The sequence below is a fragment of the Lepidochelys kempii genome, chromosome 8, assembly GCF_965140285.1.
Source record: "Lepidochelys kempii isolate rLepKem1 chromosome 8, rLepKem1.hap1, whole genome shotgun sequence".
NCBI classification, from domain to species: domain Eukaryota; kingdom Metazoa; phylum Chordata; order Testudines; family Cheloniidae; genus Lepidochelys; species Lepidochelys kempii.
In genome coordinates this window covers 55,812,320-55,837,901 of record NC_136387.1, presented here as the reverse complement: position 1 = coordinate 55,837,901, position 25,582 = coordinate 55,812,320, and the positions used below count along the sequence as shown (strand labels likewise).

The 25,582-nt window shown below is 49.2% G+C and overlaps 1 protein-coding gene across 1 annotated transcript in view; it reads left to right on the top strand.

Moving 5' to 3' along the window:
- The window catches only part of NIBAN1 (niban apoptosis regulator 1), a 127,584-nt gene that overhangs the window by 9,214 nt on the left and 92,788 nt on the right, over positions 1-25,582 (top strand). The window lies entirely within an intron of this gene.

Below are 25,582 nucleotides of genomic sequence, written 5' to 3'. Positions count from 1 at the left end.
GGGACCCAGAGCTGGGAATCCACAGTAAAAGGTGAGTGTGGGTTCCCTTATGTTGCCATGTTCCGAGGGGGATCTATCTGGCTTTAAGATTAAACTCGATAAATTTATGGAGGAGATGGTATGATGGGAGGGTTTTGGTAATTAAATATTCATGGTAAATAGGCCCAATGGCCTGTGATGGGATATTATATGGGGTGGGATCTGAGTTACCCAGGAAAGAATTTTCTGTAGTATCTGGCTGGTGAATCTTGCCCATATGCTCAGGGTTTAGCTGATTGCCATTTTTGGGGTCGGGAAGGAATTTTCCTCCAGGGCAGATTGGAAGAGGCGCTGGAGGTTTTTTGCCTTCCTCTGTAGCATGGGGCATGGGTCACTTGCTGGAGGATTCTCTGCTCCTTGAAGTCTTTAAACCATGTTTTGAGGACTTCAATAGCTCAGACATAGGTGAGAGGTTTTTCGCAGGAGTGGTGCGTGAAATTCTGTGGCCTGCGTTGTGCAGGAGGTCAGACTAGATGATCATAATGGTCCCTTCTGATCTAAATATCTATTAATCTATTCCCATCAACAGTGGGGAAAAGAGACTGATTCCAGCCCAGGAGGACTGGAAGCTGAGCCCAAGAGATGGGCTAAGGACTGTTGAAGAAGAGGCAGACCCTAAAAGGAAGATGGGCTGTGCCTGGCAGTTGTCTAGTACAGAAGATTTATTTTATTTATTCTGTTATTTACATTTCCTTTTGGATTTGGATTAACTCTGGAGTGTTGTGATTTAGCCAGATGATTTAGCCATCTAAACAACCTAACTGCTGGGAGCCCCAGAATCATCTGAGTGGCAGTGGATGACCTGAAACCAGAGTGGGTTAGTCCCTGATTCAGGCATCCAAATCCTCTAGGTGATTTTGAAAATCTCTCTCCTAAGGAATATTTTCCTCACTGAAAAGTAGTAATTTCTGGATTGAAAAGCAGCAGCTGTTTAATAGCACACAGCAACACTTGATAGCTGGTTGGGGCTGTGTATCATAGCCAATTATGACTGCAGGTGGAATGTATGTAGGCATGCGCAGTTACCCTATTTTGAATTTGGACAAGACATCAAGGTTAACACCAACGTTAATCTGATAAAAAGTGGCATAGGATCCTTAATGAACACAACCATCTAAAAGATGGCATCTCCAGCAACACAGTGCCTATTGACGTATTAGATCAGTACTGACTCAGAAGGAAGAGTGCAACACCGCTGAGCTGCCAACACCACTTCCTGTACACATGTACATTTAAGAGATTATATGAACTGTGAGTGGAATTAGGTATATATCTCTCTTCCCTTACCTGTTCACTTCGATATTTTTAAGGGCTTAGGGCTTTAATACCGTAAGATTTTTTGTTGAACATACGTAGTTGCAACCTCCGTTTAAAGGCTTTGTCCATTTTGTTGTTTCTTAAACTCTGTATTTTTGGGCCTTTCTTTGTTAGTAGCTCACTGGGGTCCTGATTTCCCCTTACCCTGTAGAACGATGGAGATCTACAGGTTTTCTTGAAATCCAGCTCCCCCATACCTCACACTGCTCTGCAGAGTTTAGGCACTACCATGGCTTGCAGTCTTGGGAATTGGTAGGGTTTTCTTGTTACTTCCACACAGGAAGGGGTTATTTAATTTACTATAGCTTTAAAAGAGTTGATTTTTTTAAATTCAATAAAGCTTTAAGTTCCCCAGGATGTCAGAATGACAAATATATAAGAAATGTAAATGCTAAGGGCTTGACCTAAAACCTGCTGAAGTTAAAGAGAGTCTTTCTATTGACTTCAATGGACCTTGGATCAGACCCTAAAAGAAGGAACTGCAGATTGTTGTCAACGAGCTGGAGGTAGTTTAGAAAAGAGTGACAATGATAAGTAGGGGGCTGCAGGGATTGATTTATGTGGAAAAATCATAACATTTTATAAATCTAACTTGACTAAGGATGAAGTAAATTTGTAGTGGTGGTGGGTGTGTGTAACATAATTTGTCTATTAGTGGGTGCAGCACCCAACAGGGAAAGGCATTATTTAGGGTGGTACTAGGGAGTATAACTAGAAGTAATGTGGTGAAATTAAGGAAAAACTTCTTGATAACAAGCTCTAATAGACCCTGCCATAGATTTCAAAGGAAAGTAATAGAAGCCTTATTGTTTGAGACATTTAATATTAACAAGGAAAAATACTTGTGTAATATCTAGGAAACAATTCTACATAGCTGGGGGGATAGCTGGAGGATGGACAAGATGACCTAGCAGATCTTACCAGTTTCCCAGTTTAGAGTTAATGGGCCAAATTCTGCTCCGTAATCCATATGCAGCTCTATAGGGCCAGATTTTTGAAAGGGTTTAAGAGCAGACTTCAAGTGCCCAGCACCAGTAATTGAGGCTAGGCTTTCAAAGTAGTTTAGCACCCGGAGCTGACTCTAAATGTGAACTGAGCTCTTTTTAAAATCTACCACCAATTTTTGGTACAAGCAAAGCTGGTAAAAAATGAGATGGTCATTTTATTAAACTTGTTGCAAAACACTTTTTGTATGTGTTTTTCAAAAAGGATTTTTTTTTTAAACAATGTAGTGCTAAGCCCTTCTGAAAATTCTGTCCATGGAATGAAGTGGGGTGCACAGTTGTAACTGAGTAGAATCTGGCATGAAGTAATGAACCATACAGAATACCTCATTTTTGATTCTTCACTACCAAATCTTCCCTATAATTCTAATTTTCTTTCAGCTGTGAAAACTATTAGTTATTTCTATTTGTAATGGGCTCCTAGTAATTGTTTTTGTCTATAAGGATTAGTATGTAACTAATAAAAGTGTAATTTACCACTGAGGATGCAATTAATCATTTAATGATTCATTAAACGCAATGAACTTCTGAGGGATATTGGACACCCTCAACTTCCAAATAGAACTGTTCCGTGTGTGTAGGTTTTAGAGACTAGATGGGGCCTATTTTCCTCTTTATTCACAAGGAAGAGAAAGGGAAATCAGTCAGTTATTTATTAAGTTATACTCCCAAATCTCCTAGGTATCGAGGAGAGAAGTTGGTCCTTGCAACTTGAAGAAAGACTGTTTTTGCAGGGTAAGCACAGGCAGCTATGGAATTCAGCTGTAACAAGTGAGGGAGCCAGTTTGAATTTAATCGTTAACAGGGACACAGGAGAATGGAAGAATAAATTGGAATAGATTGTGAAAAATTTGGCCTTTTTCGGGGGAGGGGAATACAGGGCAGCTCTCAGACTGTGCATTTGACTTTCTGTTAAACTGTAATACATACTTTCAGTTTCTAACTTGCTGTATGTCTGCAAGTAGAACAGAATTTTGCAAAAGAGGCAAATTCTGATGAGATTTTTTTCTCTTAATCTGTACAAACTATGCACTGGAGTGTTTAGGGAATTATTCATCTGGAATTTTTGCAAGTGAGCTGGGTTGTAACTGAGGATATAGTATAAAATGTGACATATATGTGGAGCTATGTATGTTTATCTCCAATGTAGCACTTTTCATCTGTACCCCTCTCTCTGTCTTTCTTTTAGGAAGGTATTAGGAAAATGCACTTGAGTTTCCATTTCCCAATACACTGGGCCCCACAAAGATTTCAGTGTCTAGTGTCAAAGTGTAGGCTTTAAGAAAAGGAGTACTTGTGGCACTTTAGAGACTAACAAATTTATTTGAGTATAAGCTTTCGTGAGCTATGGCTCACTTCATCAGATGCATACCGTGGAAAATACAGTTAGGAGATTTTATATACACAGAGAACATGAAACAATGGGTGTTACCATACAGACTGTAACAAGAGTGATCAGGAAAGGTGAGCTATTACCAGCAGGAGAGCGGGGGTTGGGGGGAAGACACCTTTTGTAGTGATAATCAAGGTGGGCCATTTCCAGCAGTTGACAAGAACAGTAGGGGGGAAGTAAACAAGGGGAAGTAGTTTTATTTTGTGTAATGACACATCCACTCCCAGTCTTCATTCAAGCCTAAGTTAATTGTATCCAGTTTGCAAATTAATTCCAATTCAGCAGTCTCTCATTGGAGTCTGTTTTTGAAGTTTTTTTGTTGAAGAATTGCCACTTTGAGGTCTGTAATTGAGTGACCAAAGAGATTGAAGTGTTCTCCGACTGGCTTTTGAATGTTAATGTTTTCTCTTGGGAGAAAGTGCTCTGTTAAAAGAGCATGTAAGAATCCTGCAGTGGGCTCTGAAGCAGGAAGGACTGGGAGAGACAAGGGGGAAAATACCATGGGACTTGTAGCTCAGGGTGGGCTGAGGAACTGTGTTTGTGATTTGTCTATGTGTAGAAAATATAATTATGCCTCGAAAGAGACTTCAGGTGTGGCAGTGGGCTCTTTGTGGGCTGGGGACAAGTCTGTGCCTTATGTGTGGCTTAAAGGGATATATCCTTACTTGCTGCATTTTCTGAAACTTCAGCTGTAGGCAGATATCCTGCAAACTAGTGGCCATCTTGCCATTTGTCTTTGTAAAATTTGCAGCATGGTAGCTCAGTGGAAGAATCTGTAATCCAGTTTCTAACTTTCTTTAATAGTATTTCTAACTGATATTTTACAAAGTACAGAAGGCTTACATAATACATGGAGGTTACACTATTTAAACATAGTAGGAGTATTATAAGAGAATGGGTGTACTGGTGTTTTGCAGGCTTCTGTGAAGACAGGGTTCCTGCCCACAAGAGCTTACAATCTGTATAAATAGCATAACAGTACACAATGCTGTAGCAGCTCACCAAATGGGGTAGATGTAAACGATCCAAAGATTGAAGCATAATAGCATGATTATGCTAATGCTATATTACAGTATATAAACCATATGGACAAAGTTCTTCTCTTAGATACACTGATAGAACCCAACTGACTTCAAAGGATCTATACTGGAGGAGAATTCAACCCTGTACGGTAGCTGATGTTTTGGGTAACCTAGACACAAGATCAAATTGAGCTCACAGCTACACTGGTGCAACCCCTTTGGCTTCAAATGACATTATTAACAAGATGGCTGTCTTCAGTTCAGAACGGTCAGTTACAATTAAATTTAAGCCATGCTTCAGTATATTCATGGTGAGAAATGTTTCTGGCCACTTACATTTTCAGATTGTTCCTTGGAGCATAATGGGTGCAGTTTTCCTTAAACGCCACCTCACTTGAGTTAAAGGTAAGCTTGGGAGGAGGGTAATTAAATGATTCATACCTTTGCTGCTGCTGTTTGGCTAGAGACCACTTTATGTAAGGCTGAGTTAAGCATTGGTTACTATTGGGAAGACTTTCCTGGCTATAGAGCAAGATTGATTTTTTTTTTTTTAAATGAAAGTTTACATTCAGCTGAAAAGATGAACAATTGAGGGAAGGCCCTAAGGGTGGATTCTGTAATTTTCTTGTACCTGACTTTCCCAGTGTCTCTTCCAGGGTCATAAGAGGCTCTGGAATCTGTCTTGAGTGAGTGGAACTCAGCCACATCCATAACCTTAGCACCAGTTACCAGAGAAACAGTCTTTATCGCTGGGCAGAGGAAGAGAATGTATGTGTTATCAAAGAAATAAAAATTTTGAGGAGTTAGTCAACATTTCTGTGAAAACTTTATCCTGTTTTTTGACCACCACTATACATAAAAAAACCCAGGCCCTTGTTCTGCAAACAGCACATGCTTAACTTTACACAAGGATTCCCAAGATCTCAGTAGGATTGATTACATGGTTAAGTCCTAAAAGATTTTTAAGATCTCAGTCTCATTTTGTGACAAGGCCTCAGTTGTACCCTAGGCCTTAAGGATTGATCTTCAGCCATTGCCAACAACAAAAATCTTAAAACCTGCATAGTATTGGGCAATAGCAATGCTTTGAAGGGCATAATTCAGTTTGTTTTTTGGTACTGGAAAAAGAATTACTTGAGGGACAGCTGGCACCTATGAGGGGATATAGGAAGTTAAGCAAGTCTGAATCCTTCTGGTATCTCTTGATTAGATAATTAAAAAAAAAAAAGGACAGAGAGAGAGAACATTATTTTTAAAAAGCACATTTGAAAATTGCTTTTATAAATGGCTAGCCTAGTAACTTACAATAAAAAAGCGCACACATATCAATAGAGAATAAGAGGCTTTCCACCAGTCTAGTTTCCTTTTAAAATGAAAGATACCAATATAATTTTTAAAAAAATCTCTATCTTTTTCCATACAGTTTCCAATAATCTGACAAAGATTAGTCTATTTTGATGCCTTGAATTGAAAAATCTGAGATTCCTGAGGGTTACACTGGGGATACAAAAGTCACATGGCCGCCTGCTATCGTTTGTGCACAACAAAGCACCAAGTGTGTTTTGTTCCTTAAGAAAATCCCAGTACAATGCCAAATAATTCAGGTGTTTTTCCCATAGCAGCTACTACCTTCTCAATAAACTACGGACCAGATTAAGTCATTAATGAACAGGCCTAAGTAGAGGGAGGGTGTAAAGCCACTGAGCTCCAGGCGGTGACTACTGGATCTTTTTGAAGCCTGTCTCTGCACCCACAATAGGCAATGGGGAGTTGTTGCTGACTTTAATCGGGGCAAGAGCAAGCCCTCTGACAGCACAGGAACTAGGCCAACCCTTTAGGCAGGTGCACTCTGTGGCTGGCCTGTTTTGCTGCCGAGAGCAAGGTCAAAGCCCTGACTCCTCCTCATCCCTTTGGAGAAGCAAATGTTCATGAAGGCACTAGCCCTGAAGTGCCTGTGTGTTTGGGGGTTTGCTGTTGTGGCTGACCGCTGTGTGAGGGCATATGAGAGGAAGGCTCTTTGCATCCTCCCCACTTTGCACATATGTGCAAGGGCAGGCCATGATCTGGCCCTATGAGTTTTTTCTTTTTAAGATTTGTACTGTAAGTGAAATTATTGCTTGACTGAAAGCCTTGCAAATGTAAGTGCTCTCTACAGCACAGGCAGTGACAGTGGTTTCCCTTCCTCTCCCCTCCCCACCGCCATTGTGGCCTCGGGTCAGACCTGGATAGATCAACTGTAAAAGACAGACAGTTCAGTCTGTGTTCATTCCATCTTTGGCCTCTCTGCTAAGAAAACTAAGACGAGTGTGACCAGTGCCAGCTGTGGTGGTAATGATGTTTACAGCTTGAACTCTTATCCATTTGAAATTGGGGCATAAACCTGACAGATGTCAGAGTAATAAATTTCAGGTACTCTGGCTTATATTCTAAATCAATTATACAGTGCTTCTAAGGCAAATTCAGATTTCTAACTTGACCCTCTTTCACTGCAACAAGAGCTCTTTTAGAAATGGAAATTCAAAACTGGGTTTGATACCTAATGTCAAGCTGTCTGGAATAGCTCATGAGCATGAGTACCAACCTCAGGACAGACTGTTAAGAAGCAGACACAAGTCCCAAACTAGATGTGAGTTCTATATTTAGATTTCACCAACTAGTATCAAGTGTGAACTTCTCAAGCACTAGAGTAGTCAACCCTAAAATAATTAACTGAAGATTTATTAAGTAAGAAATAAGAGTTATTTGGAAGGTGTGACAGGGTCAGGCCAGATGGCTATAGGAGAGTAATTTTTTTTTTTTTTGGAAACAGAAAATAAATTTATTTGCATAACACACACAAATCGCCAAAGAAGATAAAACAAAACTATGCAACAAAACAAAAGCAAATGCAATGTATAACTTATCTTCAGGGGAGAGAACTGTTCATGCTTGCCTGGGCCCAGAGCAGGGGGGCTTCCTTGACGCTCATGGTCTTCCACCCTCCTGAGTTACCTGGTGGCCTAGAGTGGGGGGGGCTTCCTCGACACTCATGGTCTTCCACCCCCTCGAGTTACCTAGTGCCACACCCAGTGTCACCAACTATTCCTCTCCTGAGAGTGCCCAACAGGATGGGCAAGACTGCGGAGTGGGCAGTTGTGGGGAGGCGTGCACTCACGTGTGAAAGGGCCCCTCCTAGGTGGTGGTGATGATGGTATCCACAGCGGCAATGGCTGGGGCTGGGGTCTCTCGCTCTTCCCCTCAATCAAAGGGTCAGATGGAGGGAACCGGATGGGGTCACTGAGCAGAGAACCTCAGACAGCGCCCACCGCTCCTCGAAGGCGTCAAGGGAGTTGGTGGATGCCACCCACAGGAACTCTGCCCGGATATGTGAGTGTACTGAGGATTGGAAAACAGCCCTACAGTCGCAGGAAGCTTCATCGGCCAACCTCCTCTCTCTGGTTTTATAGATGGCTGTTTTAGCTAGGGCTAGGAGGAGGTTAACCAGGAGATCCTGTGACTTTGTGGGGCCATGGATGGGGAGTGTGTAAATGAAAAGGTGAGGGGAAAAATGCAGCCAAAAGCATAATAAAATATTCGTGAGGAGCCGGAAAAGGGGCTGCAGCCTGGCACACTCTAAATATACGTGTGCCAGGGTTTCCCTCACATTGCAAAAAGGGCAAGTATCTGGGATGGGGGTGAACCGCGTCAAAAACACGCCTGTGCTCACAGCTCTGTGAAGGAGCTGCCAACTGATGTCCCTGGCAGGCCTCGGGACCCAGGTGGAATACAAGCTGTCCTACCAGGGCTGCTCACCCTCCAAAGGTGGCAGGAGGTCCCGCCACTTTGTATCGGGGAAGGACACCAGGGTGAGGGCATGAAGGGTGTGAAGCGTGAGTGTGTATAGATGTTTCCTTGGCGCGGTCTGGAAACTGACCGGCTGCAGTTCATGCAGCTGGCTCACAGTGAAAGGGTGAGGGGTTTGTTGGGATCTATGGGGTAGGGACCCAACTGAAAGGTCCAGTGGGCCTGGGGTAGAGGGTGGGCGGGGTGTGCCCTCGCGCAGGGCTCGGTTGAGATAAGCCTGAGCAGTGGGCGTCAAAGCAACCTTCACCTCCTGAAGTATGCGCCGGGGGGGTACGAGGTCTGGAGAGCCCCATGCGCCTAGCGAGCGTCAGGGGATCCAGCCAGTCTCCCCAGTCGTAGTCCAGGAGGTCTCCAACTCTCGTGACTTCCGCCAGGACCAAACTCTGGCACACCGAGCGGGACTCCGCCACCTGCACACGGAGCTGGTGGTTGTGTAACGGGCCCAGCGAGGAGATCCACTCCCATGGTGGCCGTCCCGGACCTGGTCATTGAAAACAGTTTCCAGGTCCGGAGGAGTTCCTGGTAGAAGACCGGCAGCCCGGAGAGGTCTCGCAGAAAACCTCTCGGACAGAGATAAAAGAGCTGCCGGTCATATCGGAGCCCTCGGAAGTGGCGTAGGAAGGCGTGCACCAGTATACTCCATGTCGAACTACTTGTACTATAGAGGAGCCTCTGCAGGGCCTCGAGGCAGAAGACACGGACCTGAGTGTTCAGACACTTCAGGCTCTGCCCTCCTTCCTTCATCGGTAGATGAAGAACCCCAACAGGGGCCCAGTGCATTCCTGACCAAAAGAACTCCAGAATGGATGTCTGGAGGTTGGTCAGGAAACCCGGGGTCGAGACCAGGGTGTTGAGCCGGTACGAGAGCATGGACAGGACTAGTTGGTTAAGCACCAGCGCTCTCCCTCAGAGGAAGAGACATCGGAGTAGCCTCGTCCATTTCCGGAGCTGCTCTATCACCCCGCCTTCTAAATTTTGCCAGTTCTCCGGCAGAGAAGGGTGCGTGGCAGAAAGGTAAATGCCTAGGTAGAGCAGCGGACCCGCGCTCCACTGGATAGTCTGAAGCGCGGGTGGGAGGGAGCTCACCTGTCGCCAGTCCCCCACCACCAAGCTAGAGCTCTTGACCCAGTTGACTCGGGTGGAGGAGGCTGCCAAATAGATGGCCTGGCAAGCCTGCACCCGCGCCAAGTTGCCTGGGTCCTGGACCACGAGGAGCACATCATCAGCGTACTCTGACAGGACCAGCCGCAGCTCTGGCTCCCACAGCACCAACCCTGTCAACCTCCTTCGGAGGAGACAGAGGAAGGGCTCAGTCGCCGGAGCGTACTGCTGGCCCGAGAGGGGGCACCCCTGCCGTACACCTCGCCCGAAGCTGACCGGTTCGGTCAGGGTCCAGTTGAGCCTAACCAGACACTGCGTGGAAGCGTACAGCACCCAAAGAAAACTCTCCAACTGAGGTCCGAATCCAAACACCTGCAGAGTGCCCAGGAGGTACCCATGGTCCACTCTATCGAACGCCTTCTCCTGATCAAGAGACAGGAGGGCGAACGACAGACCGTCTCTACGCCTGAGTTCCAAAAGGTCTCAGACTAGAAATAGGTTGTCAAAAATGCTGCAGCCCAGGACAGTGTAGGTCTGGTCTGGGTGGGTCATATCCGCCATCACAGACCCGAGCCGCAGCGAGATTGCTTTAGCTACAATTTTGTAGTCCGTGGTAAGGAGCGAGACAGGATGCCAATTTTGTAAGTCGTGGAGGTCCCCCTTCTTCGGCAACAAGGTGAGCACCGCTCGCCTGCACGAAAGAGGGAGGACCCCGCCCTGCAAAGACTTGGCCCAGACAGTGGCTAGGTCTGGGCCAAGGATGTCCCAGAATGTGCGGTAGAACTCCACGGTCAGCCTGTCCATGCCTGGAGATTTACTGAGGGGCATGTGACGGAGGGCTTCCGAGAACTCGGCCAGGGTGAGAGGCAGCTCTAGTCGGTCTCAGTCGCCCACGCTGGCCGTGGGGAGTTCCTCCCAGAGCATCCTGCAAGCGCCAGGATCGGTCGGAAGTATAGAACTTGTATAGAAGTCACGGGCCCTCCCACATATCTCCACTGGATCTGTGAGGGGGGTGCCGTCTTCTGCTAGAAGGCAGGTGACGTGTTTCTTGGCCCCCCTCGTTTTTTCCAGGGCATAGAAGAAACGGGAGCCACGATCCATCTCCCGAAGGAGGCGGATGCGGGATCAAACAAAGGCACCTTGGATGCGATGGTCCTTGAGGGCCCGGAGCTCCTCCCGCTTCTCCCGGCACGCTCCACAGAGGAACGGGTCCTCGGGGCTGGCGGCCAGACGCCTCTCCATCTCTAAGACCTCCCGTTCCAACAGCTCTATCATTGCATTTCTCCGTCGGCTGGTGCCCCGGGTGTAGTCACAGCAAAAGAGTTTGGCGCGCACCTTCCCTAGATCCCACCATCGCCGCGCCGATGGAAAGGCACGCCGCTGCTCTCGCCAGGCCAGCCAGAACTCCTGGAAGGACGTCACAAAACCCTCATCCTCCAAGAGGCTGTTGTTAAAGTGCCAATAGGCCGGCCCCGGCCTCTCTGCACGGAGGGGGGCTGTTATGGTAGCTAGATGGTGGTCGGAGAAAGGGCCTGGCCAAATGTTGAAGGAGTGGACTCATGAAAGATGGAAACGGGATAAATAAATACGGTCCAACCGAGAGTGGTGTGACCAATGGGCCTCCACCCGGACAAAAGTGAACGTGGAAGTGTCATCTGGGTGGTGGTCATGCCAGACGTCCACTAGGGAGTGATGTTCGACTATTCCTCGGAGAATGTTCGCAGCGGCCGGGCTCAACTCGGCCCCTGAGCAGTCCTGCTCCTCAAGGGTGGTGTTAAAGTCCCCTCCCAAGACTAGGCACTCGTGAGAATCTAGGGTGCCGAGGAAGTCGGACACCCGCTGATAGAATTGCGGCCACTTTGGGCTCGTTGTTGGGGCATAGATGTTAACAAGGTTGACCACGAGCCCCTCCATACGGACTCGGAGATGCAGCAGGTGTTCCGGTATGGCCTCAGTGACCCCTAGCACCTCAGGCCGTAGGTTGGGGGAGAACAGGGTCGCCACTCCAGCTTGTCGAATCGTGAAGTGGCTAAAGTAGACCCTGTCATCCCACTCCAGCTGCCAGCTGTCCTCGGCGGTCGGATCCGTATGGGTCTCCTGTAGGAAAACCACAGAGTACCCCCCTTCCCGAAGGTAAGAGAGCACCTGGGACCTGCGGAGAGCCATCCTACAGCCCCTGGTGTTCAAAGTTGCAATAATGAGGGGCGTCGTGCGGAGGGCTGGGGGGGTGGGGGTTCCATGTTGGCAGGGGTGTTCGCGGCCCCCGGCGGGTCGCGCAACAATCCGTGACCCATCCCGTAAGTGAGTAAATCATCACGGAAGCTGTGGGCCCGCCCGTAGGCCGAGGCACCATACCTTCCTTTCCCTCTACCCTCCTTTATAAGGGCCCTTGTGGCCTGGAGGATTTGATCAAAGTCCCCCATAGCTGGAGAGCCAGCTGTACCCTGTTGCGGGAGCCACGGATGTCTTCTAAAAACTCGCGCAACGCTTTTCGTAGCTCATGGGGGAGTGGGGTTGCGATTTCCGGGTTATTCTCTGGTGGGGCTCTTGGTGCAGCCTCGTGGTCCGCTGAGGCGGGCAGGCAGGGTGCGGACCACCGACGGGGCGTCTGACAGACTAAAGTTATTAGGTCCGTCTCAAGCTGTGGGGTAGAAGGGGATGGCGGAGGGAAAATTGCAGCTCCTAATGGGTCGCGGCAGGCAAACGCAAAGGCTGCTCCTTGGGGGGGAATCCGCAAAAAACGGGAAAGAAATAACCCCAGGGGCGGCAATAGCATTGCAGGAGGAGGTGGATTGGGCAGGGACAGGGGTGGGGGCGGAGGCAGAGGCGAGGCTTTGGGCTTCGGGAGGCAAGCAGCTGAAAGGTGGCGCCTCCTGAGCCGATTCGAGGGTTAGGGGGGAGAGGGGGCTCCCAGTGATGCTAGGCGCAGGCTCTGTGGTGGATTTGGCAGCCACGGCCTCAGGTGGCGGACCACCTTCTGCGGGGTGCTCGCCCGGGAAGGCGGTTAGGGGGAGGGAGCATGGGGAAAGGGCGACTGGGGTGAGGTTGCCCAGATCGAGGCCAGCCGGCAGTAGGTCATCCTCTCCCTGGGTGACCAGAGTCAAACCTAGGGCCTCGATTTCCTCATACATGGAGGAGAGGTCGCCTTCCGCCACCCCGGGGGTCTCCCCTCTGGTGCCCGCTTCAACGGTTGCTTCGGGGTTCGGGTGATATTCGGGCAGAAGGGGCTTCCTCAGGGGTCTCAGAGGGGAGGGTCTCCCATGGAGGGGAGATCATACTTTCCAATGCTATTTTGTCTTCCCCTCCTGACACCGGCGGATGGATCTCACTTGTGGGCATAGCGGAAGGCTCAGTATCAGTGCCTCCCTTCCTGGTCTTCCAGGGGGCCTCCATATCGGATGGGTGCAGCGGAGCTCGAGCCTTCTGCTTGCCTCGCTTCCCCTGGACTAGGGTCCAGCCCTCCATAGCATCGTCTGGGGGCTGGTTAGCAGGGGTCGTGTCGGGGGGCAGAGGCGATGGTTATGGGGTTCGGGGGGGTAACAGTGAGGCAGCATGGGGGGGGGTTCTCCTTGGGGCAGGCCCTCTCCTATGCCCGGTAATATCTTTGCTGCACGCTCCTCCATAGGCTCTGCTGGATTGTTAACAGCAAGGGCGGGGCTCCCTCGCTCATCTGGGCGTTGTAGTGGAGGTGTTTCTTTGGCCCGGGCGGGAGCAGCGGTGGATTGAGCAGGAGGAGAGGTGGTTTCAGGTGCCGGGCGGCCAGGGGCGTCGGCAACAACAGAGCCGATGTCCTGCCGGGTCTCGGGTACCCCTCCCCACCAGGCCAAGGGGCAGTGTTTTCGGACATGCTCCGCTGATTGGCAGAGGTAGCACTGGGCCTCTCCCGTGGAGTAAAAGACACGATAGCAGGCTCCCTGGTCAGGGACTAGGAAGGACCCCTCGAGTGCCTCTCCGTCACACGCCATCGGCGGCAAATGCAGCTGCACTTGCCGGCGGAACGAGAGGACGTGACGGAGGGTGGGGTCCTTGCAGCCCAACGGGAGAGGGCTGATGACAGAGACAGGTTTCCCTAGGGTGGAGGGAGCGGGTAACAGGGCGGCATTGGGTAGAAAAGGAGGGACGGAGGTCAGGACTAGGTGGATGCCCAGGTCCTCTAGCGGCTCCAAGGGGACGAACACCCCCCCCACCGCCAGGCCCTTCTCCACCGCCTCCTGGGCGGCAGCCTCCAATGCTAAGAAAAAAACAACCTTCCCGTACATTTTGGAGGCTGCCACAATAGCTGTGGGTCCTACCACCCTCGCCAACGCCTGCACGTATGTCTCCACGTGGGACTGAGGTTGTTAGAGGGGCCTCACCCCTTTTATTCCCCGCCATTGTGAGCAGGGAGAGATGGGGAGACACCAGAAGGGGGAGGGGGAAGCAGATTAACCACTTCTCCCTGTTGGGCTGCAGGCGGGGAGGGGGGAGAACAGGAGTTGGGGTCAGGTAGTAGGAGCAAACTGTAGGGTGGACAGTCCTGGGCGGGGGGGAATGGACGGACGTGGACCCACGTGCATTTGTCCAAAGAGTCTGGTTTGGTCGGCTGTCGTTTCCGGTCCGGACGGTGGAATCAGAGCAAGTAGCTGAATCCAGAGGCAGATGGCAAGTTGCCAGCAGGGACGGACGGCAGGGGGGCTGTGACGGTTGTAGTAGTGTTGGGGGGGGCACCGATGGATCGGGGGGCAGCTCCGTGCCACACCCCCGTCCCCCTACAAACGCAGTTAAGACACAGTCAAACTCCCCCCACACGAGAGTACAGTTCAAAAGTTACTCAGTCTTATGGCCCCCTCCACGATGATTTGTAGCTTCCCTGGGTGATGTCTCTGTTGGCTGTCTTCTCTCCCAGGCTTTGTGGAGCATCCCAAAAATGCCAAGCAGATAAGATGAAAAAAAAACCCTGTTGGTTAATTACGGGTCCACAAACGAACAGCAAACGGCGGGGTTTGGGGGCTTCCACTCCCCTCCTCCGGGGAGCGGGTCGGCAATCCCCCCCCCGGGGGTTTCAGCTAGAGCAATAACAGCGTCCAAGGGCAGGCGTGGGGGGGCTGGCAGCTAGCTGGCAGCCGACCAGCACTCAAACGACAGCAGAAGAACAGCAAAAAAAAAAAAAAAAAAAACGAAGAAAAAGCGTCTGGCCCGGTGCGGGGGGCTGAAGCAGGGTCAAAAAGTAAGAAAAGCCCAGGCCAGGAGGCTTTAGGAGAGAATAGAAAGCAGATAGCTTAGCAGCAAGCGAAGGAGGTCCCTTTTCCCTAGGTAAGGGAGCAGGGAAGCTTCCAGAACAATCAGGAACCTTCTGAAGACAATTAAGACAGGCTGATTAGAACACCTGCAGCCAATCAAGAAGCTGCTAGAATCAATTAAGGCAGGCTAATCAGGGCACCTGGGTTTTGAAAAGGAGCTCACTTCAATTTGTGGTGTGTGTGCAAGGAGTTGGGAGCAAGAGGCACTAGGAGTTGAGAGTGAGAACACGGACTGTTGAAGGACTGAGGTGTACAAGCATTATCAGACACCAGGAGGAAGGTCCTATGGTGAGGATAAAGAAGGTGTTGGGAGGAGGCCATGGGGAAGTAGCCCAGGGAGTCGTAGCTGTCGCACAGCTGTTCCAGGAGGCATTCTAGACAGCTGCATTCCACAGGGCCCTGGGCTGGAACCCGGAGTAGAGGGCGGGTCAGGGTTCCCCCCAAATCCTCCCAACTCCTGGTCAGACACAGGAGGAGTCGACCTGGTCTGTGAATTCAGAAAAACAGCCAAGCTGAGGGCCGCCATGAAGCTCCAAGGCGAGCAAATCTTCCAATAAGTGCAAGACCTACCAAGGTAGAGCAGGAACTTTGTCACAACTGCTGTCAGAAGTGGGATCTGGTGTCCACAGCGCGGCGGAAGGAGGAGGGTGTTTGGAAGGGAAAGAAAAAAAAAAAAAAAAGGGAAGAGCGTCTATTTTTATTTTTTTTTCACCACAATGGAGGAGGTAGTGCGGGCACTGATAAGCCACGGCTGCCCAGCAGGAGGCTACTCGTTTCCAGGCAGCCGCCCAATAGGAGGCAGTGCGGCTGCAGCAAGAGACTAATCGCCTGCTGATGGACCAGGCTGCTCAAGACCGGGCTATGTTGCAGGGACTGGTAAACCAGATAAAGGCTCTTACAGAGCTGAACTGCAGCCATGATGGGACGCAGATCATGCAGGCCAGCAATTGGCTGCAGAAAATGACGCAGGAGGATGATGTAGAGGCATACCTCCTGGCCTTTGAGAGGACAACCCTGCGGGAGACTTGGCCCCGAGTACAGTGGTCTGGCATCCTCACTCCATTCCTGTGTGGGGAGGCCCAGGAGGCCTACTATGATTTGCCTGAAGAGGCTGCGGCAGACTACCCCCAGCTGAAAGCAGAGATCCTGGCCGGATCTGGGGTAACGACCGCAGTGCAGGCCCAGCGATATCATAAGTGGAGGTACCAGGAAAACTCAACCTCGCGGTCCCAATTATATGACCTCATCCATCTCGCATGAAAGTGGTTACGAACTGAGTCCTGGAGTCCGGAGGAGATACTAGAGGTTCTGTCATCAACCGGTACATGAGAGGACTACCGCCAGACCTTCGCGCTTGGGTAAGCCAGAACGAACCTTCCACCTACGACGAGGTTGTCCCGCTGCTTGAAAGGCGAAGGACTGCGAGGGAGCTGACCCAACCAGTTAAAGAAGAAGTACCCCGGGTTACACTAGCAGCACCCAGCCCTAGAGTTCGGGTGACTGGGCCACCAGGAGAGCCCAGGTGGAAAAAGAGAGGGGTTGAAGGCCCACCAGAAGCCACAAAGAGTCGGAGCGCTGAGGGGGAAGAGGATCGTGATGTTAGACTACCCAAACCAGGAGACCGGGGAATGCCTAGGGCTCCATACAGATGTTACTCCTGCAGGGAGTGGGGACACATAGCTGCACAGTGTCCCAATGCCGAGGAGCCTATGCAGTGTAACCTGGGGAACTGGGCAGACCCATGCTCCCTAATCCACTGTGTGGGGGTCTCACTGACCCCACATATGTACACCAGACCAGTGAAACTAAATGGGGTAGAGATCACAGCACTGGTTGATTCAGGGAGTGCTATCACTCTTGTCTCGGGGAAGCTCGTGAAGTGTAGTCAGCTGCTGTGGGCTAAGCGTATGGGGATAACATGCGTCCATGGGACAGTTGGTTACTACCCCACCATCCCAGTAAAAATCGAGATTCAGGGGAACACTACTGAGGTAGCAGCAGGGGTAGTTCCTAAACTCCCATACCCAGTGCTCATAGGGAGGGACTTCCCAGGCTTTGGAGACTTACTCCTGGTAGGGGAATTGGAGAAAGAGAGAAACCCTGAAAGTAGCGAGGCATCCACAATAGACTGTCAACCCCCAACCTTCTCTGAAATATCCCCAGATTTGCTTTCCACTCCCAGACAGCGTAGAAAGATGAAGAGGGAAAGAAGGGCAGCTAAGGCCTTGGGAACCTGAATACTGGCCCAAAGCCAGAGGGTCGCTCTCATAGGTAGGCGGACCCGAGCAGGTGAAAAGGAGGCCACCCAGGAGGGAGAAGCACCTGAGTCTGACCCACACCCTAACGCTTCTGAACCAGTAGAGGCAACAAAGGCTGGCCCCCTAGATCTCGGGCAGATTAGCCCCGGGAGAGGAAATTTTGGATGGGACCAGGCTGAAGACCCAAGGTATGACAACATTAGGAAGGAGGTGACCGAAATAGATGGGGTCCCCGTGGAAGGGAAAACCCAGGGACCAGGACCCTACTTCATAATGAAGAAGAATCTCTCATACCGAGTTGCACCAGTACAGGGGCAGAAGGTACAGCAGATCCTAGTACCTCAAAAACACCAGAATGCTGTATTAAGTCTGGCCCATAGTCATCTTTTTGGGGGATATTTGGGGGTAGAGAAGACCCTGGCACGGGTCCTGCGACGATTCTTCTGGCCCGGAGTATATGAAGAAGTGCGGAGGTACTGTGCATCCTGCCCAGAGTGTCAGCTGCACAGTCCCCGTCCCCACTTGAGGGCACCTTTAATATCCCTTCCCATCATAGAGGTCCCCTTCGAGCGAATAGCCATAGATCTAGTGGGACACCTGGAGAAGACAGCCCAGGGCCACCAATATATACTTGTCGTTCTGGATTATGCTACTCGCTACTCAGAAGCCATCCCCCTGCGGAACACGGCCTCTAAAACGATAGCTAAAGAGTTGGTGGGGATCTTTGCCCGAGTGGGGCTACCAAAGGAGATGTTAACAGACCAAGGTACCGCATTTATGTCGAAGCTAATGAAGGACCTCTGTACGCTGCTCCATATACATACCCTGAGAATTTCAGTCTATTATCCGCAGACCGATGGGCTGGTAGAAAGGTTTAACCGAACTCTCAAGGCAATGATAAAGAAAGTGGTAAGTCGAGACGGGAAAGATTGGGACACCCTACTACCCTACCTTATGTATGTAATTCGGGAGGTACCTCAGGCCTCAACTGGGTTTTTCACCTTTGAATTATTATACGGACGCCACCCCCGTGGCATACTAGATATTGCAAAAGAAATGTGGGAAGAGGAACCCAATGAGGGGAGAAATATAATTGACCATGTGTTGCAGATGCGAGAACAGGTAGCCCGGGTCACCCCTATTGTACGGGAACATTTGAAAAAGGCGCAGGAGTCCCAGCGAACCCATTACAATCGCCAGGCAAAAGTCCGACAGTTCCAACCAGGGGATCGGGTGATGGTGTGGGTACCCACAGCAGAAAGCAAGCTTTTGGCCCAATGGCAGGGGCCCTATGAGGTGGTTGAACCTGTTGGGAAAGTAACCTACAAGGTGTGGCAGCCAGGATGCTGGAAACAAGAACAAATTTATCACATTAACCTCTTAAAACCTTGGCACCAACGAGAGGCGTATGTAGTGGCCCAAGAGACCCCAATCCAGGGAAATAATATGCAGGAGCCGATCAGGATATCCACTGATCTGACACCAAACCAGAAGAAGGAGGTAACTGAGATGATCAACCGTTACCAGGACGTGTTTTCAACCAAACCAGGCTGGACCACCAAAGCATATCACCACGTTATCACAGACCTTGGGGCAAAGGTAACTTTAAGGCCCTATCGGGTCCCAGCGGCAAAAAGGGAGATCAAGGCAGAGGTAAAAAGGATGTTGGAGCTGGGAGTCATCGAAGAGTCCCACAGTCAGTGGTCAAGCCCGATTGTGTTGGTGCCCAAACCCAATGGCACCACTAGGTTTTGTAATGACTTTCGGTGGCTGAATGAGAGATCCAAATTCGATGCATACCCCATACCCCGTATCGATGAGTTAGTTGACCGCCTGGGCAATGCCTGATTTTTGACCACCCTTGATTTAACAAAGGGATGCTGGCAGATTCCCCTTGCCAAAAATGCGAAAGAAAAGACAGCATTCTCTACACCAGAGGGTCTGTTTCGATATACTGTTCTTCCTTTTGGACTGCATGGGGTACCTGCCAACTTCCAGCATCTTATGGACAAACTCCTACGGCCCCATATCAGTTATGCAGCGGCATACTTCGACGATATGATTATTCACACCCCTGACTGGGAAACCCACTTAGGAAAGGTGGAAGCGGTTCTGGACATGCTAAGACGGGCTGGCCTCACAGCCAACCCAGCCAAGTGTGCTGTAGGGCTAGCCGAGGCTAAATACCTTGGCTACATTGTAGGAAGGGGCATGCTCAAGCCCCAACTAAACAAACTAGAGGCTATCCAAAATTGGCCCTGGCCAAATCGGAAAAAGCAAGTCCGGGCATTCCTGGGTGTGGTGGGGTACTACTGATGATTTATCCCCCATTTTGCTAACAGAGCGAGTCCCCTGACAGACCTAATAAAAGCCTGGGTCCAGACATGGTGAAGTGGACAGATGCCGCAGAGGAAGCATTAATGGATCTACGGCCAGCCCTCTGCAGTAACCTTGTGCTTATAGCCCCAGACTTCAACAAGGAATTCATTTTACAAATAGATGCATCTGAAGTACGATTGGGAGCTGTCCTATCGCAGATGGTTGGAGATGAAGAACACCCAATCCTCTACCTCCCGAGAAAGCAGAAGTATGCCATGGTTGAAAGAGAGTGCCTAGCTGTGAAATGGGCCATGGAAACACTATGTTGTTACTTTCTGGGACGACGGTTTACCCTTGTGACCGACCATGCACCCCTCCAGTGGATGCTGCGAAATAAAGAGAAGAATGCAAGGGTAACCAGATGGTTTCTGTCCCTACAACCTTTCCAATTCACCATACAACACCGGGCCAGAAGCTACCATGGCAATGCAGATGGATTGTCATGAGTACACTGCCTGACGTCCCAAGTTGTCCAACCCCTTAGTGTTGATCGGGGGCGGGGGGGAATTGTGACAGGGTCAGGCCAGATGGCTATAGGAGAGTAATAGAAGGCAGATATATTAGCCCCAGGCTAAATAGGTCCCTTTTCCCTGGGTAAGGTAACAGGGAAGGTTCCTGATTGTTCTGGAACCTTCCCTGTTACCTTACTCAGGGAAAAGGGAGACAATTAAGACAGGCTGATTAGAACACCTGCAGCCAATCAAGAAGCTGCTAGAATCAATTAAGACAGGCTAATCAGGGCACCTGGGTTTTAAAAAGGAGCTCACTTCAGTTTGTGGTGTGTGTGTGTGAGGAGTTGGGAACAAGAGGCACTAGGAGCTGAGAGTGAGAACGCGGACTGTTGGAGTGAGGTGTACAAGCATTATCAGACACCAGGAGGAAGGTCCTATGGTGAGGATAAAGAAGGTGTTGGGAGGAGGCCATGGGGAAGTAGCCCAGGGAGTTGTAGCTGTCGCACAGCTGTTCCAGGAGGCACTCTAGACAGCTGCATTCCACAGGGCCCTGGGCTGGAACCCGGAGTAGAGGGCGGGTCCGGGTTCCCCCCAGATCCTCCCAACTCCTGGTCAGACACAGGAGGAGTCGACCTGGACTGTGAATTCAGAAAAACAGCCAAGCTGAGGGCTGCCATGAAGCTCCAAGGTGAGCAAATCCGCCAATAAGCGCAAGACCCACCAAGGCAGAGCAGGAACTTTGTCACAAAGGTTAAAGCAGGTAAACATACACACACAAATGTACAGTCTTAGGTTCCAAAAGACAATAGAAGCTTCTGTAATATGTAAGCTCTATACATCTTCTAGGGCTAACCCAAGCTAAGCAGCTGGGGATCCTTTGCTTATGCTTGGGAATCTTTGCCCCTCACCGTTCAAGCAGCATAGAGATAATTTCTTCTTGACAAGGATTTTTATTCCCTTCCCCCAGAGTTCAAGCAGATGGGATGAGTATTTTTGCATGTATCCTATTCATGGATGTGGGGAGAACAATCCACAAAGTCTTTTGTCCACTGATGTTCCAAACTGCCTTGTCTGGTGTCTGTGGGCCTTTTTTTTTGCTGGAGAGGAGATGACACCTCTGTGTAAACTAGTTTTTTATACTTGCTAATAGTTCTCTCTGACTGGGTTTACAGTTTGACCAAATACTTTTATAGTTACCGAGCAAATGTTTAAATGTTACGTCCGAGCTATGCAGTTCTCCGTGGTCAGTGAGGACTAGGGGCCTTGATGTGAGCTGGCACTTGGTCTGCCAGCATCACATCTGTTTCTGTGGTAGCACCTAAAGGCCCCTACAAAGACTGGAGCTTTATATTAAGCACTGCACAGAATGAGATAGTCCATGGTCTAATGAGCTTATAGTCTTAAATAGACAAGACATATAAGGAATGAAACAGAGATAAAGTATCTTGACTAAGATGACCCAGTACCAGAACCAGTATGCACATCTTCTGACTCCCAGTCTAGTGCTTGATCCACCAAACCACTATGTCTGTCTATAGTGTAGTATGCTCAGCTCAGTGACAACCTAGAAAGAGTTAATATCTTGTAATATATGGTAGAGTTGAATCCATCTTTTCTTTTAATCCTTAATGGTTGATTTATACTTTCATGCCCAATCTTTGCAAAAGGTCTAGAAACTTGCTTGTATAATAATAAAAAATCTGAGATTTTCCTTTTACCCATTTAGGTTCCCCAAATCAAGCTTTTTAGAACTCAAAGGCTAGCTCTTTCAGGCCTTGTCTACACTACGGGGGGAGATGGATCTAAGTTACACAACTTCAGTTACGTGAATAATGTAGCTGAAGTTGACGTACTTATATCTACTTACCGCAGGGTCCACACTACGCTATGTCGACGGGACACTACGCTCTCCTGTCGACTGCCCTTGTGCTTCTTGTTCAGGTGGAGTACAGGAGTCAGCGGGAGAGCACTCCGCAGTAGATTTAGCGGGTCCACTAAATCGATCACCAATGCATGGATCGCCGCAAATCGATCCCCGGGTAAGTGTAGGCAAGCCCTCAGTGCATATGGGATTGTAAGGCCCCTTGCAGAGCATCTCAAATAACTTGTTTGGCTGAGCAGCACCAACAGAGAATCTCTGCTACTTTTGAGACCTAAACACTAGCAAAATCCGGCCTGGATTTGGCCTTATATGCATTAGCAATATTACAAGAAATGTAATCCCCATCAAAGAGTTATTCAGCATTCTCTTCAATGGCATGCACGCATACCATCCTTTAAAATAGGGGTGGGCAAACTTTTTGGGCTCAGGGTCACATCTGGGTGGGGAAATTGTATGCAGGGCCAGGGCAGGGGGTTGGGGTGCAGGAGGGGGTGCGGTGTGCAGGAAGGGGCTCAGAGCAAGGGATTGGGGCAGAGGAGGGGTGTGGGGTGTATCAGAGGGCTCAGGGAAGGGGGCTAGGATGCAAGAGGAGTGCGGAGTGCAGGAGGGAGCTCAGGGTGGGGGTTGGCGTGCAGGAGGGATGCGGGGTGTGATGGGCCAAAGGGCAGGGATTTGGGGTGCAGGAGGGGTGCGAGGTGCAGGCAGGGGGCTTAGGGCAGGGAGTTGGGGGGCGGGATGCTCCCTGCTTGCCTGCCTGCCCTGGCCCCACGTCGTGCTGTGCCACTCTGAGAAGCAGCCAGCACCATGTCCCTGCGCGGCCCCTGCGGGAGGGGGAGGCACAAGGCTCTGCGTGCTGCCCTTGCCATGCCTCCAGGTACCTCCCCTGAAGCTCCCATTGGCCACAGTTCCCTGTTCCTGGCTAATGGGAGCTGCAGGGGGCGGTGCCTGGAGGCAAGGGCAATGCACGGAGCCTTCTTGCCTCCCTGCCCGGAGCTCCAGGGACATGGTGCCAGCCACTTCTGAGGATGGCGCGGGGCCTGCGGCACCATGGGGGGAAATCCCGTGGGCTGGATCCAAAGCCCTGAGGGGCCGGATCCAGCCCGCGGGCCGTAGTTTGCCCACCCCTGCTTTAAAAGGTAGAAAGATAGCACTAACAAGAATTCAGGCTCACAATACAGCCAATACATCTGCATCCCTTAAAATAGCACTTCTTAAACCCGTCTCATTGGTTATCTTTGTAAAGCTCTAAAATTTGTTTCGCAAGTGATCTCTCTCTTCCTATGTATGAAACCACAGTTGCTATTTGTGATTCTAGAATGTGTTTCATAGTTCGGCTGATGATGACTGAAGACGTGATTTTGCAAGTAGCTCTGCAGGGGCTGCCCACACAGAGCTCCTTGCTGGATCAGGGTCTAAGTATATATGGAAATATTTTTTTTCCTTTTTTTTTTTTTTTTTTGCTTTTGTTTTAACTCATATAGCGGAACTTTGATTATTCCCACTTCACTATTCTGTAAAGCTGACTATTCACACTAAAGGTAGCTTCATTCCACTTCAAGGAAAAAATGTAATAGCAAAGCTCTGTACTGAGGTTTCATGTTCTTAAAACATCATTACCTTTACAAAATACACCACAGTACTTTTAAGCATATTCAATTAAGTATTATCATAAGCATTTTTCATAATCGATATTCACTGATCCAGTGTTATAGGTAGCATTGTATATAATTTAGGTTGCCAGACACTTTCCATTGTAAGACCCTGTTTTTGGTTGCTGATAACTTTACCAAACTCTAACCATTTGGGCTGAAATTTTCTCTGTCAGGTGGCTGTCTCAAGCTGAATTTTTTGGGAAGGCATCAGCTAAAATGGCCTAGGAATTTCAGAGCTAGATTAGGAAAAAATACATTATGCCTAATTATTACACCAGTTCTGAGGATAAGCTCTGTTCTTTGGAGCGAGGACTTTAAATGTAGTGTTGGGAGGGCAGGACATGCTGGGTGAGTGAGTGTGTGTGTGTGTGTGTGTGTGTGTGTGAGAGAGAGAGAGAGAGGTGTGTGTGTGGGAATGTATAGGTCAGATTGGGAACTCTTTTTTGTTTTGTGAGTGCTGTTTTGGTTGTAACCTTCATTGTAACCTTCACCTTGTGTTGTAACCTACAAGAAGGCAGATTCTGTGCCAATTTTGTGATGCAGGCCTCTGTGCACCATGGTGTGAAACAAGACCATCAATAGGCCACCGAGAAGCCGCAAGATGGTAAGAACTTTCAGTCCTTACTGAGATGGGCTTGATTTGAACATGTTAGCTAAAGGTGAAAGGCATTTATACTCTATTCTTGGTCTTGAATCGTCCAGGCCTCCATCAAAGCTTATTTACTAGAAGAATATGATTTTTAATCTGGCTGACAGCATCTCAAATTGCATAAACAAATCACATGTTAATGGGAAATCATACCATTAGGCACTTCCTCTCTTGATGCTCCGAAGTGATCTAACATGCCTATATCCCACTGATAAGTATTCAGTGGCAATTATTTTCATCTTTCTTTAATAATGGAGAAGGATTATTAGTCACAACCCCCATATGGAAATATATGGGGAGGATAACATGTGCTTTAACACATTTCGTCGTTTGAAAAGTATTTGAAAACATATTATTAGAGTTGCCTAGATCATTGGATACATTATTGGAGCTTAGTTCCAGTAAGTTACTGGTATAAGTGAACCCAGTGCAAGCTCCATTTTATTCCAGTGTAGTCCATCCACATTAGAGGTGTGGCTGCACAGGTGCAAATTCCTTAAACTGTGTTCTGTCCTGTTGCAGTTATTGGGGTTACACAGAGTGTAACAAGGGCAAAATTTGGCTCTTAGGTATTTTTGAATAACTGCCTAGCTGTGCATTTACACTAAAGATGGAAAACTGCTAACACAGAGCAACCTTGACAGCGTTTTACAGTCACTAGGCAAGCATGAAATACCCTTGTGATGAAGGTGAGTGAGTGCTGTAATTTCTGCTTCATATACAGGAAGATGAAGGTGTGGGGTGGCTAAGTGACTGGCCTAAGGTGATTGAGGGTGTTAGGATTAAAACTCAAAAGTTTGGAGCTTTTAGAATGCTGTTCAGACCACCAGACCAGACTTGCTTTGGGTAAAAACATGGGTGTAACTTTGTTAAAGATTTTTTTTCCTTGCTAAATCCTGAAAGCACGAGAGAATTAGGTACAAAATATTAGACCAAATTCACCCCTAGTGCAACTCAGTTGTCATAAATGGAGTTAGAACAGGGATGAATCTACTCCAGTTCTTTAACATTTGTGGCAGAATGGCCGATGTTGGTATAGTGGGTCCCATGCTTTTGTTGGTGGGGAGGGGAGCTAGGACGCCACCCCTTGCCCCTGCTCTTGGGGTGCCGAGAGCCACACTAGTGGCTCAGGAAGGTGGTAGAAGAGGGAAGCAGGGAAGGGGTCTGGGTTTGCTCCTCACTCTGAGCACCAGCCCTCACAACCCCTGCGGGTTTCTTACCCTTTTCCCCCTTAGGTAGGTTTACCCTTGGTCTTTGAGGCTGGGGGAGGGAGTCTCCCTGCCCTGCTGGGGCAGGGTCTCCCTTCCTCCAG